The following is a 13,555-nucleotide window of genomic DNA, read 5'->3' on the forward strand; positions in this document are numbered from 1 at the left end:
TAAGATCAGAGTTCGACAACGTATTTGGGAGCTACGATTGCTAATCGGAATATGCTTACATTATAGTTACTAGACTTATCCAAGTGGGAGATTGTTGGATTAGTGTCTAAGCCCGTAACTATATTTGGTAAGTACTTGACCCAGTTGTGCATGGTCCTTTTGGGTTGCCTTCACCAAAGCAACATGATAGGATGATTTATATATATAAAGAGGTTATTATGGTTTATTAATATATTATATGATTAATATATTAAAGGAGAAATCATATAGTTTAATTAATATTAGACAAGAATTAATTATGTGGCTAAAAGAGATTAATTAAATAAAGGGGACTAGAACTGTCAATTGTGTGATAGTTGGTTTTGGGCTATGGATCCTAATGGATCATAGGGTGGACGAAATTAAGGTGTATGGACTCCTTGAATTCGTCCAAGCCCTAATCTAGAAGGATCCTTGGACTGCTTAAGGCCTAAGTAATCCAATTAGGGTTTCAGGTTGTAACCCTAGCAGCTCTAGTATTTAAAGGACCCAGGGCTACAGAAATCGGCTACCAGAAACCCTAAGGAGTTCCTAGAGCCGATTTTGTGTCCTCAACCTCTCTCCATATCATCCTCTTGCTTCTTGGTGTTTGTAAGCCATTAGAGGAGTGACAATTGTGACTCTAAGCTCCAAGGATAACAAGATTCAAGCTTTCAAGAAGAGGTAATCATCTAGATCTACTTTGTAATGTTAATTTCGAATTATATATCATAGATCTAGGGTTTGCAAGTCTTGGATGAAAATCATGTTCATTAGAGAAACCTAGATCCAAGCATTAGGGTTTGTATGTGCACATAGGAATGTTCTTATGGTTCAAACCCATCAATTTCAAGATGAAGTCATGCACAAGCCCCCGGACGTTTGCGCCGTCTGGTTCGGGGGTGTGACAAAAGGTCTACCTCTCGTGCTATTTGATTCGATGACTTCAAAAACAGCCTCAACGTCCGTGCTCCTCCTGGTTCGACTGCAGGGATATATTAGCCGAGAGTATGTTATCCTCACAGCAAGATTATGTTTCCTAGTATTCTGTGATATTAGTTAGTAAACATATCATACATATCCTATATCGAGAATAATGTATCACAATTGTATATATACTTGTATTATCAATGAAATATATCATACATATCCTATATCGAGAATAATGTATCACAATTGTATATATACTTGTATTATCAATGAAATAGACAAGGATTCAAGATAAATGTTAACAAGGTCCCATTTGTTAGTAGGATGTTTTGGCATTTCTTGCATTGAGACTGGGATTCATCTTGAGGGGGTAAAAAGTTTTTTTCTTGTCTCACTTAGAAAGCTAGGACATGGACTCGTTCTAATTATATTACTTTTTGTATGTCTTTTTCGATGGTTCTAGTTGTTTTGCTTTGTGCATGTGTCATCATAATTCATGAAAGTCAACAATTGGTTAAGCCTTTAACCTACTTCTTCTAGCAACTCCTAATTCTCAAAGATCGAATAGATTCCATGCTCAAAAGAGTGATAAGTGAAGTCAGATAAGCACACTCCAAAAGAATTCTCACTCTTGGGTGCCATCCACGTTCCTTTGGGGGGTTTTGGCATGGTCAATTTTGATTATGGTTAAATTTGAATCTTCAAGTGTTAGATTTTATAGAATGGTCGATCCTCTTTTGCATTTGGACTAGCACCTAACCAAATTTGCTATTTACTAATAATCTAAAACATTTTGTAACAAATTATTAATTAGAAAAATTATATAACAAGAGTGAGAATATATTCATTATTTCTAGTAGTTGTTTAATTTTAAAGAATTAACTATCATTGTAATAATCTTTTTAAATAATTTTTAACACAATTCGTTATAGACATCATATAACTTACTCTTTATTTTATTATTCTTCCAAATAAAGAATCACAACTTTTGTAATTTTCCAGAAATTTCAAAATATTAAAAAAAATGTACATAGTTCGATTATATTTCTTGATATTTAAGTAACCATGATTTCTGTCACACCCCCGAACCAAGACGACGGAAACGTCCGGGGGCGGTTGACGTCATTGTGTAGTATCATAACAATTGAATATGAATGAAAGATACCAACCAACCATCATACATTACAATATACCAACATTCAATGTTTTACAAATTGTACTTGTTTATGAATTACACAAAAATAACAATAAGTAGGATTGCTCAAAAGGTAGTAAAATAATTCAGATCCAAGGCTCGAGTACCTGTTCACTGAGTTCCTGAGAATACAAGTCATTTTGAAAAGCGTCAACATAGAATGTTGGTGAGTTCATAAGCATGTTTGTAGGAAAAACTTTGTAATATCTTTTCTTATAATAGTTGTAAAACTCCAGAAAATCCAATATTTTCTATAAAAAAAAGTAGTTTGTGAGTCTCGTTCCAAAACCGTGTATAATTGCATGTAAGTTCTTTGTTTTCCTATGTTTGTAAGTATAAAGCGTACGTTCCCAGAAAATCCTATATTTTCTTTAAAATGAGTGGACTGAAATCGTAAGTAATCCCTTTGTGTCTTTTCCTTGTAGAGAAATAATGAATATATCTAAATAATCCAATATTTTCTTAATAGAGAACTGTAGTTTTAAACCCTCAGACCATGATGAAAATGAATAGTGTACAGACATTAGTATACAGTTCCATTTCTTTTAATAAAACTAATGAAATAAAGCTTCCTGTAAACCAAAATAGTGTTGTTAATCCCTATGTGAGTCGCTATAACCATACTAATGATGAGAGCGCCTGGCTTGACGTTTTCCAGACGTCGTTTTCTTTAAGATACTTGTCGCCCTAGACTGGCCTAGTCTAGCTGTAGCGAACAGCTCAAGTGTGGGGGTATCAACCCCATATAGATCTATACACAATTACCTCGCTCTCCCTCCAAGAGACTGTGGTTATAACTAACAGGACTTACCGCGTACGCTAGGTAGGTACGACTAAAGGAGAGTGTCACAAGAGCCTTAACAGATTTACGTAAACTATAACTCCGTTTTACTTGTAAAACGACTTGATTGCATCTAGTGTGATTGAAAACTATTGATATAATCAAATATATATATGCATATGCAAGTTATCATGTCTAGGTTTTTTCAAAACATTACAACCTTTAAACTTACATCTCAACACAAGTATAAGCACTTTTAGTATGTTAAAACAATTTTCTAGTTTTTGACTTTCTGTCCCTGGTTTTAGAAAAGTTATAGAAAAATCATCGTAAGTCGAAATTTGGATCCGTAAACTCTGGGAGTTTGGAAATTGAGTCCACTTTGTTCACGATTTTTCTCATAATTTTTAATGGCCTAAAACCAGTGTGAAAATGTTCATATTCACAGACTGGTGCGAGATTATTCTTGAAATGATAGACAGTTTTGTAAAAATCGCCAAAAATTGTTGAAAAATCGTATGAATGCGTGAGAGTAGTCATTAGAAAGGTATAAACCTGAACTATTTGTATGTTAAATAGTTTTGAAAAATATTACATTCAAGGTGGTCAAAATAGTCCGTAAATGGACTATAACTTTTCTGTGGAAGGCTGGGGATTGGATTTATGTTATACATGCTTGTACAGAAGTATCATTTTTGCTACTTTTGGAGTGTATAACCCCATATTTACAGTTTTCAAGCAATATATATCTTAACAACACTTATCCCATGATTTTTATGAAGATCTATGTGATAAACTTCATGTTCAAGTAAAAACCCAAAAGCTAAACACACAACACAATGGTCCATGCAATTATCCAATGGTTAACTGAAACTTTGACTTGTATTCCCCCCCCCCCCCCAAAGAGTATGAAAACATGAAAAATAGTTGGGTATGAAGCTCATCTTGGGGTTTTCAAGATGTAGATGAAGAAGATGAAGAATTTTCGAATCCTAGCTTGAGCTTGGAAGGGATCTCGAAATGGTGGTTGTTCTAAGCTCCATATTCAAGAAAATGGAGTTGTAAGAAGGATTATCTTAGTATAATTTGTAAATGGAACATCTTGAGTTTGATGGGAACTTACCAAGTTATGAAGGCTTGAAGAGAACTTCTTGAAACACCCACACACAAATCACAATTTTGAGGGAAGGAGGATGGGAGGATTTCTTAAGTGTTGAGAGGAAAAGTGAATTGGAGATGAAGTGTGAATGAGAGTGGAGAGGGAGAGAGTGGCCGAGTTTAAGGGGGGAGGAGGGAAAGGGTGGTGGCTTGGATATATGTTGGACAAATGATCATTTGCATGGATGTATGTAGGATATAACTATGTTATTTGTGGTGTATTATTGAGGTGGCATGCATAGATTAATTCAACTTTTTTTTAATGGGCTAACCGACCCAAGAGGGGTCATTGGCCCAAAAGAGTGGCCCAAAAGGAGTAGTCCAATTTTTTTGGTTTGGCCCAATAAGGGTTCTCGGCCCATAAAAGCTTAATAAATGGTTTTTGGTTAGAGGGGCCCAAAAATGTTAATTATCGGCCCAACTAAGCCTATTAGGGTCCAAGAATAAATTTCACGGCCCAATAAGGCCCAAAACAATGTTAAATAATAGTTTTCGGCCCATTAGGGCCCAAAGAGGGGTTTTCGACCCAAAAGACCAAATGAGTAGTTATCTGCCCAATAAGGCCCAATAAGGATGTCTTGGTCCAATAAGGGATTTGGGTCGAAAATTCTTGGGCTAAGGCCCAAAAATGACTGGATTTGGCTTATTGGATCGAGTTTCAGGTTTATATGAGGTTGTTTTGAGCTAAATATCAATGTATGGAAGTAGAATCTTAATAGAATTGAAGTTTGAATTTCACTAAATGAAATGTTACCAGATTACACAAGGAGATTTTCTTGTACAAGGATCAACATCTTAACCCTAATTTGTTAGTTGTGACAATTTCATTAATTATTTTTATTAATTTGAAAAAAATATAGCATTTTTCAATTAAATACCTAAGTATTAAACATATTGTATCTATTTTTATATTCTAAATATACTTGGTTACATGCAATAAAGGGTTACTCTTTGGTTCTTTGGGGATAAAGGTTCATCTGAGACCATAATTGCAATAATTGCATCCTCATACCAACGACTTCGTATTCTATACATCTCTTTAAGCCATTTGTTATCTTGTAAGTGAAATTCATCTATTAGAGATGACCAACTTTGCTCAAAAATATCAGGACCAATACAAGAATTCCATATAAGAGATTGCAAATGTTTCCTAAAATATGTTTTGTATATTATTTTTTCCGAAACATAAAACAAGAAAAATACAATTAAACATTCCGTATACTAAAAATATAGCAAAAAATGTATCAATGCACGGATGTCACATCAATTACAATCATCATACCTTCTCTGTTAATTTCTTGCCACTATGCCATACACAAAGACGATGTTTCGTTTGTTGTCACACGTTTTCCACAAATTTAGCCATAGCCGCGTGTTGATCAGTTACAACTACAATTGGTAACTTACCAAATGTTGAAGCAAAAATATTTAAGAAGCCAAGTATAGTACTTTATAGTCTCTTGCACAATCAAACCCCCACCAAAGGTTATGCATCTTTTATGGTTGTCGATACTAGTGAATGGGACAAAAGTCATATTATACCAATAAAAAACAATTGTTTGTCAATATATAATGTACATAATATTAATTAAAATACATTTAAAATTATTTCGTCCAACCTCACTTGTTTGTCTTGTACGTAGCATTAAATGACATGACATCCGAGAATTCCTTGTAATCATGTTTTGCTATTCCATCCACCCAAAATAAACCCCTTAGCCGATTATCTTCTGCTAAGTAATGAAATGAGAATGTTGGTACATTCTTAGTTTGTAGTGTGAGAAGGTTTACAACCATGTTTGCATCACTATCCCTAATATAACAATTCAAGTCTATTGCGAACTTTTTGTAATCAATTTTTTTAGGTCCTTGCATATCATATCCACCTCTTAAATCAGTAACCATAACATGTGTTTTGGTGGCTCCAAAGTTAGACGTATTTAACTGATGGATAAGTGCTTTGTCGGAAAAATCTATAGTTGTCTAACAAAATGAGACATGTGCAAGCTTGCTTTATTATACAACAGATGATTGTGCTCTTTATCAAAGCTATTGACGAAATATCCTTTACCACCATATTTAAGTTTGAAACCATTTTTTGTTGTACAAGATGTCATTTTTCCTGGGCGTTTCCTTTTTTGCTTCCCTTTGTTTCCTTCTAATGTGTCAACATTGCACTTATTTGTTGACGTGCTCTGTTACACATAACATACTTGTATTTTAGCATAAGTATCAAAACCTTCTTTTCTTGCACATTCTCCATAAAATTGTATTGCTTTGTCGATTGTATCGAATACAATATCTTTTTTGGTTCAAAAATTTCTGTAACCTTTGGCACCCAATAAATTTTTCTTCATCCTCCTAGAGATTTTATTTATGTGCTGCTATATTCATCATCTGTATTTGTGACATCCCGTCTTTTCTAGAACCGAAAAAAAGTTCTTTATGCTTTTAGAATTCATAGTATCTTTATTTGTAAAAAATCCCAGTACATTAAATCATTTTGAGTACAAATGATTGTCTCAAAATAATAAAAACTCTAAAGATTTCATAATCGATACACAACAAATGTTACAGCATAAAGCCCTAAGGGTCATGAACACTATTGATGTCTTCTCTGTAATCACTTTGCATCCTATTCAAGTCTCCAACAGTCTTAACACCGCTACCCGTGATGCATATAAAATGAGTGGGTCAAGTTTTCCCAACCTGGTGAGATACATCAAGCTTTCACTCCCACAATGTTTTAATGATAATAAATGAATACTCAAACCTACAAAACCAACTCTTATCATCAACATAGATATATCATATCTATAAGACAATCTACCCCTTCTCGTCTATCCCCACATGTTGTGTAACAACCCGTTTTTTTTCAGTTAATAAAAGTCAATGAAAGTCAAACCCAAAAAACAAAAAAACAAAAAAAAATGAAAATAGTCAACTAAGTCGAACAAGGGTTAAATAATTAAAAACCATTTGATTTAATAAAAAATTCATAGTTAAATATGTGTTTTAATAAGGGAATAAAATGCATTTAAAAGTCAAAAACCATCTTTTTATTTAAAACAGGAAATCTCGCATGGCAAACCACTCCACCGAAAACTCGCAAGGACCCCATCTCCCCGGACCAAAATCGGATTTCGGTCAAGACCGAGATCAGGCGATGACCTAGACCACTTCGGACTGCAAACAACTTTCGGTCAGCACCGAAAACTGCATGCGAAAGGACCCGCCTAGTGCACCGAAATCTCCCTTTTTGAGTCACTTTATGGTCGAAACCACCCATAATATCTAGATATTTGGCATATTCATTTTCCCAATGTGATAAATTCCTATTACCAACGTAACCATCCTATCAACCTCTTATCCTTTCCTTCCTATTTAAGAATCAATATTAGGATCTTTTGCCATTTTTTCCTCCGGCAAACGAAATCACTATTAGTTCTCCCTCAAATACCAAAACCATTTCCTTCATACTTAAGATCAAACAACTCCAGGAGCCCATCTTTCCTCTATCATAGTTATAATATTTGGTAAGTATTATTCACTTGTTTTATAATTATACAACACATAAGTTCTTGTTTCATCAAATATTGACACATTAATATGTATATAAAACCATTAGGATTACGACATCCTTCCCGTATTCTAGCTCGAAGTCACCGCTTTCATCTCGATATCTAGTAAAAAACACACATAAGGTGAGTTCTTACCCCTACACTTTTCCAAACTTTTTCTATGTTTTAGGGGGGGGGGGGGGATACAAGTAAAACACAAGAAATATTGTGTTTAAAAATATAAATCATTTATTACGTTCTCTTATACTTTATAAACACTTTACCCGAAAATGATAAACTTTTAAAGTTGTTAAAATACCAAAGGTTTTATTAGATAATTTATACGCATATAAACTATAATAGGTATAGTTTATGGAAATTACAGACTATTTTACTAAGTAGGAAAAACGTTATGAAAACAAACATATAAATTATAATAGGTATAATTTAAGGGCAGTTCTCAAAATTTATCATCATAAACATGTATAAAAAAAATTACATTTTTATTTACTAAAAAGGTTTTTCACTGTATTACTCGTGAACTCGTTGAAGCAATAAATTTGTGAGACACATCTTCGCGTACTTACCTAAGTACCATCGGAAGACCTGACTTATTAACCAGAGTCTCCTGGAGGGAGAGCGTGAGTTTATGTATAGATCTATACGGGACTGACAATCCCGCACCTGAACTGTTCGCTACAGTTAGGCCGGAAGGCCTGTGGTGACAAATGTCTTTAACAATTCCGACGACCGAAGAACGTTGCCTCAGGCATATCCGTCATATTAGTATGGTTATAAGAACTCCCATGGAGAAAACAACGACACATTTACGTAGTAATATACTTCTTTTAAACAGTAGCAAGGGGTATTAACATCACTTCTAGTTTTCAGGGCAAATACATCTTCAGTTAGTTTTACTTACGAATAAAACTACATATCATTAAATAAAGTATGACAATTATACTTGTACTTTCCGGTTTTGGAGCGTTTAAAACTACAATTCGGTATTATGGAAAATATAGGATTCTCCAGGATTAACAACATTATTTTACAAACAAACAGTTGACAATTCAATTTTCTGAAAATAATTACGATTACTTACCGAAAACGGTACTTTACCGTAGAACAGGTGTAACTAGGAACATATTTATAAAAAGTTCAACACTTATTTACAAACTAGTATGGTCACCTTTCTTATTAAGAAAATATAGGATTTTCTAGAGGAACACAGAAACATTTTCAAAGAACAAAGAATCATTATCATTTCATTATCATTATCTATATATCTATATCTATATATCTATATATCTATATCTATATATCTATATATATTTTATAAAGCTAGCATTTTTCCTTGAACCTCATGCGTTTGAAACTCTCAAGACACCATATTCATTTGAAACTCCCATGACTTTTCAATTTCTTTCTAATAATGATTATAAGTTGGTTAATAATGTTAAATAAACATCAAACCTAAAGTGTAATCATATATAAACTAAATTTTAATATTAAAATAATATCTTTACTTTTATTTATAAAGTTATGTCTTTAATTTTTAACATATTATACTTTATTTATTAATTTTAAAATGTTGTTGTATGTAAACCATTATCATTTTAAAGCTACAACTTTTGAACAATTTGGATAAAATACTTAAATTGTTAATTTAAATATAACATTACATGGTCAACTTATATATAAATTTTAGTTCAACTTATACAACGCAAAGAATATTTTGTAAATAGTTAAAAGTAACAAATTGTCGTGTCTTTCTAATAATGATTATAAGTTGGTTAATAAAGTTAAATAAATATCAAACCTAAAGTGTAATCATAAATAAAATAAATTTTAATATTAAAATAATATCTTTAGTTCTACTTATAAAGTTATGTCTTTAACTTAACATATTATACTTAATTTATTAGATTTAATATGTTGTTATATGTAAACCATTATCAGTTTAAAGTTACAACTTTTTAACAGCTTGGATAAAATACTTAAATTGTTAATTTAAATATAACATTACATGGCCAACTTAAATATAAATTTCAGTTTCATTTAGAAAACCCAAATAATATTTTGTGAATAGTTAAAAGTGATAAATTGTAGTGCTAAACGCAAAAACTATATTGTAATCTCAATTTAACTAAAATATTTCCTAAAGATATTTTATAATCATCTAAATTTTCAAATAAGTAGCTTAAAATAACTTACAATAACCATAGTTAAAACTAACTTTATATAGACGATTATATTGTTATCTTAAAAACAAAAAACAATTTTTGATGTTTTAAATAATTACAATGATAGAAATTAAAACGTTAAACAAATAAATTAAAAAAAATAATTAACAATAACAAATAACATTAAACCATATATTATTTTTTATTTTCATATATGAGTAACTCGCGGGTAGAGGTCATTCAAACGATTGAGAGTATTAGTTTAATATATTTATATATTATAATATAATTCAAAATAATCAATATATTATAAAATTTTCGTATACGAATTATTATATCAAATTTAACAACAATAGGGGTGTTCGTTTGGATGGATCGGTTTGATCCGATCCAATCAAGTAAATCCAAATTGATTTCGGTTTCTAAAACATGGATCCAATTTGTCCAAACTAAATTCAAATCTGATCCGATCCGATCCAATTACAATTCGGTTGGATCGGTTTTTATAATTCGGTTTTCAAAACCGAAACATTTTAAAACGACATATAATTATAATATTACCCAACTTTATACAAGAAGCAAAAACAAATAATTTTGTTGTGATTTGAAATTTATAAACAACAAATTAGAAGATATATTATAGTTAAATATTTTATAGATACAAAACTTTTGAGAGAAAATGCATATTAATGTTTTTTTTATCGGGTCAAACGTTTTGAACCTATTTGAAAAAATAAATTACAAAATTAATAAATAACTATAGATATATATTATAAATAGATAAATAATAAATGTTTATTCGGTTTTTTTGGACTATTCGGTTCTTATTTTATAAACCAAAACCAATCCGAAATCCAAAATAATAATTCGGCTTTGTTGAAAACCAATCCAAAAATCTGAATATCCGAACCAAATAGTCCAATCCAAATTGTCCAATTGGATAATTCGGTTTTATCCGAATATTGAACAGCCCTAAACAACAACATTATTTTTATATTTAAGAATATATATATTTGTAAAGATTTCAACTATATAGGTATTTCTGCGCAACGCACGGGCTTCGCCTAGTATACTTATAAAGGAAGCATTTTTCCTTTCACCACATTTATTTGAAACTCTCATTCATTTTTCCTTTCACCACATTCATTTGAAACTCCTATGACTTTTCAGTTTCTTTCTAATAATGATTATAAGTTAGTTAATAATGTTAAATAAATATCAAACCTAAAGTGTAATCATATATAAACTAAATTTCAATATTAAAAGAATATATTTTCTTCTACTTATAGAGTTATGTTTTTAACTTTTAACATATTATACTTAATTTATTAGGTCTAATATGTTGTTGTATATAAACCATTATCATTTTAAAGCTACAACTTTTGAAAAATTTGTATAAAATACTTAAATTGTTAATTTAAATATAACCTTACAGGATCAGCTTAAATATAAATTTTAGTTCAACTTAAACAACCCAAAGAATATTTTGTAAATAGTTAAAAGTGATCAATTGCAGTGTCTTTCTAATAATGCTTATAAGTTGGTTAATAATGTTAAATAAGTATCAAACATAAAGTGTAATTAGGAATGCCAACGGGGCGGGTTCGGGGCGGGTCAGCATATCCCATCCGCGAACCTGATAGTTAAATTTGGCCCCTACCCCGACCCGATACCCGACGGGTTTCTTATCGGGGCACCCCGTCGGGACAGATAATTTCCCCGATCCCGAACCCGAACCTAAAACCCGATATAGACCCGAAAACCCGAACCCGAAACCCGAAAATGGAAAAAACTACAATAGAACAATAAGAAATTAAAACCTTACAAAGGCTTAAAATACCAAATAAGTTCTTAACATAATTGAACCAAATATGATAAACTAAATTCATCGCAATAGTACATTACATTTAAACATTAAAACAAACTCAAAATTAAGCAACCTCTTCTACATCCCACCTTGTTGATCTACAAAATCAACCTCAAAATCAAGCAACCTCTTCTACACCCCACCTTGTTGATCTACAGAGTCAAACTAAAATCAAGCAACCTCTTCTACATCCCACCTTTTTGATCCACAAAATCAATATTTACTTGATTATAACATGAACCTCCCACCTCTTGAGTACTTTCAGTTGGAGCAGGAATTTGACTGTTTGAATTCATATCCCCTGATAAATAACAACCAATGTAATATCAGAAATCAGATACAACAGTTTGTTAAGTTCAAATCAGATCAAATTTGAAATCAGATTCTTCACAAAATCAGAACTCAGACACATCAGAAAACAAAATTCAATTCAGCATAACAGAAATCAAATACAACAGTTTGAAAGGTGTGAATCAAATACAACCATATCTTTAACGAGAATAAAGTGCGTTGCTATTTCCACCAATTTTCCAATTTATGTCAATATAAGTCAACAAACACTACAGATGATCAAGTATCATTATCTAGTTCAAGTATTTCAACTTATTAAACGTTACTTTTTAAACAAAACACACTTGCCACTTTTACAAATAAATACTATAGCAAGTGCAATCAAACAAATATTATGGAAAATAATTACTTGTAAACACATATCAAGAAAAATGTTACATATACATCAAATAAATTTCGAACATATATTTCACACAAAAGCATTATTTTAAGGCATGAAAGTATAATTTTATATATGTGATGAAGGAGTTTGCATAAAAGTCAACTAAATCAATCTAAAAAGGGATTCTCTAAACGTAAGCAACATTTTCCTGATCTTTTTCATCTTTATCCAGATCCGAATATGTTTTTTAAAACTTAGGAGATAAAGATCAATGTGTTGAAGAAGAACCAACAACGTTTGGTGGATTCAATCCATACCACCAACACTATTGTTTGAAGTGACCTTAAGAACAGTAGATAATATTTTGTCAAATGTTAAGTTTATAATACTCTTAACACCTTCACAGGTGTGTCATCTGATGCCCAAAACTGGGACAACATCGAAGATATGTTATGCCTATAACAGGAAAAAAATAGACGAGTTGAATCATATTCATCAAAACTGGTACACCATCGACTAGATCAGAACTCAAATTAATCAAATTAATCAGAAAACGAACTAAAAAAAACGTAATCTTACCTGGATGGCTGTCGACTAGATTAGAACTAGAATCAACAGGTCGTTATCGCTGGTGGTGAGCAGATGAAAACGAACAAGGTAGATGGCTAGCATCGATCAGAACTCGATTTAGATTGCAGGTCGCCGGCTCGCTGCTTGCTATTTCTGGTTCCTACGGTCCTGCCTTCCACAGATGAAAACGAACGAGGCAGATGAGACTTCCGAGGGGTCGACAACTCCACTTTATTCCGATCGAGAGGAGAGAATACATATGAAAATTTGATTATGTCAATTTTTGTTGTCAGCTAGAAATTGGAATGGAAGAGAAAAGGATGCGTGATTTTAGGGTTAGAGGTTTGAAGGGCTGAAATTTAATAGTATATATATATATATATATATATATATATATATATATATATATATATATATATATATATATATATATATATATATATTCGGGGCGGGTCGGGTCGGGGCAGACATCCCCACTCCCTGACCCGAACCCGAAAAAAGTACCCGATAACGACCCGAAATCCGACCCGAAACCCGATAAGCTCGCCCCAACCCGCCCTGAATTCTTTGGGAATCGGGTTTTCCCGTCGGGTTCGGGTTTTTTTGCCATCCCTAACTGT

This window comes from Lactuca virosa, chromosome 1 (genome assembly GCF_052849685.1).
Source record: "Lactuca virosa cultivar CGN04683 chromosome 1, Lactuca_virosa_CGN04683_v6, whole genome shotgun sequence".
NCBI classification, from domain to species: Eukaryota; Viridiplantae; Streptophyta; class Magnoliopsida; order Asterales; family Asteraceae; genus Lactuca; species Lactuca virosa.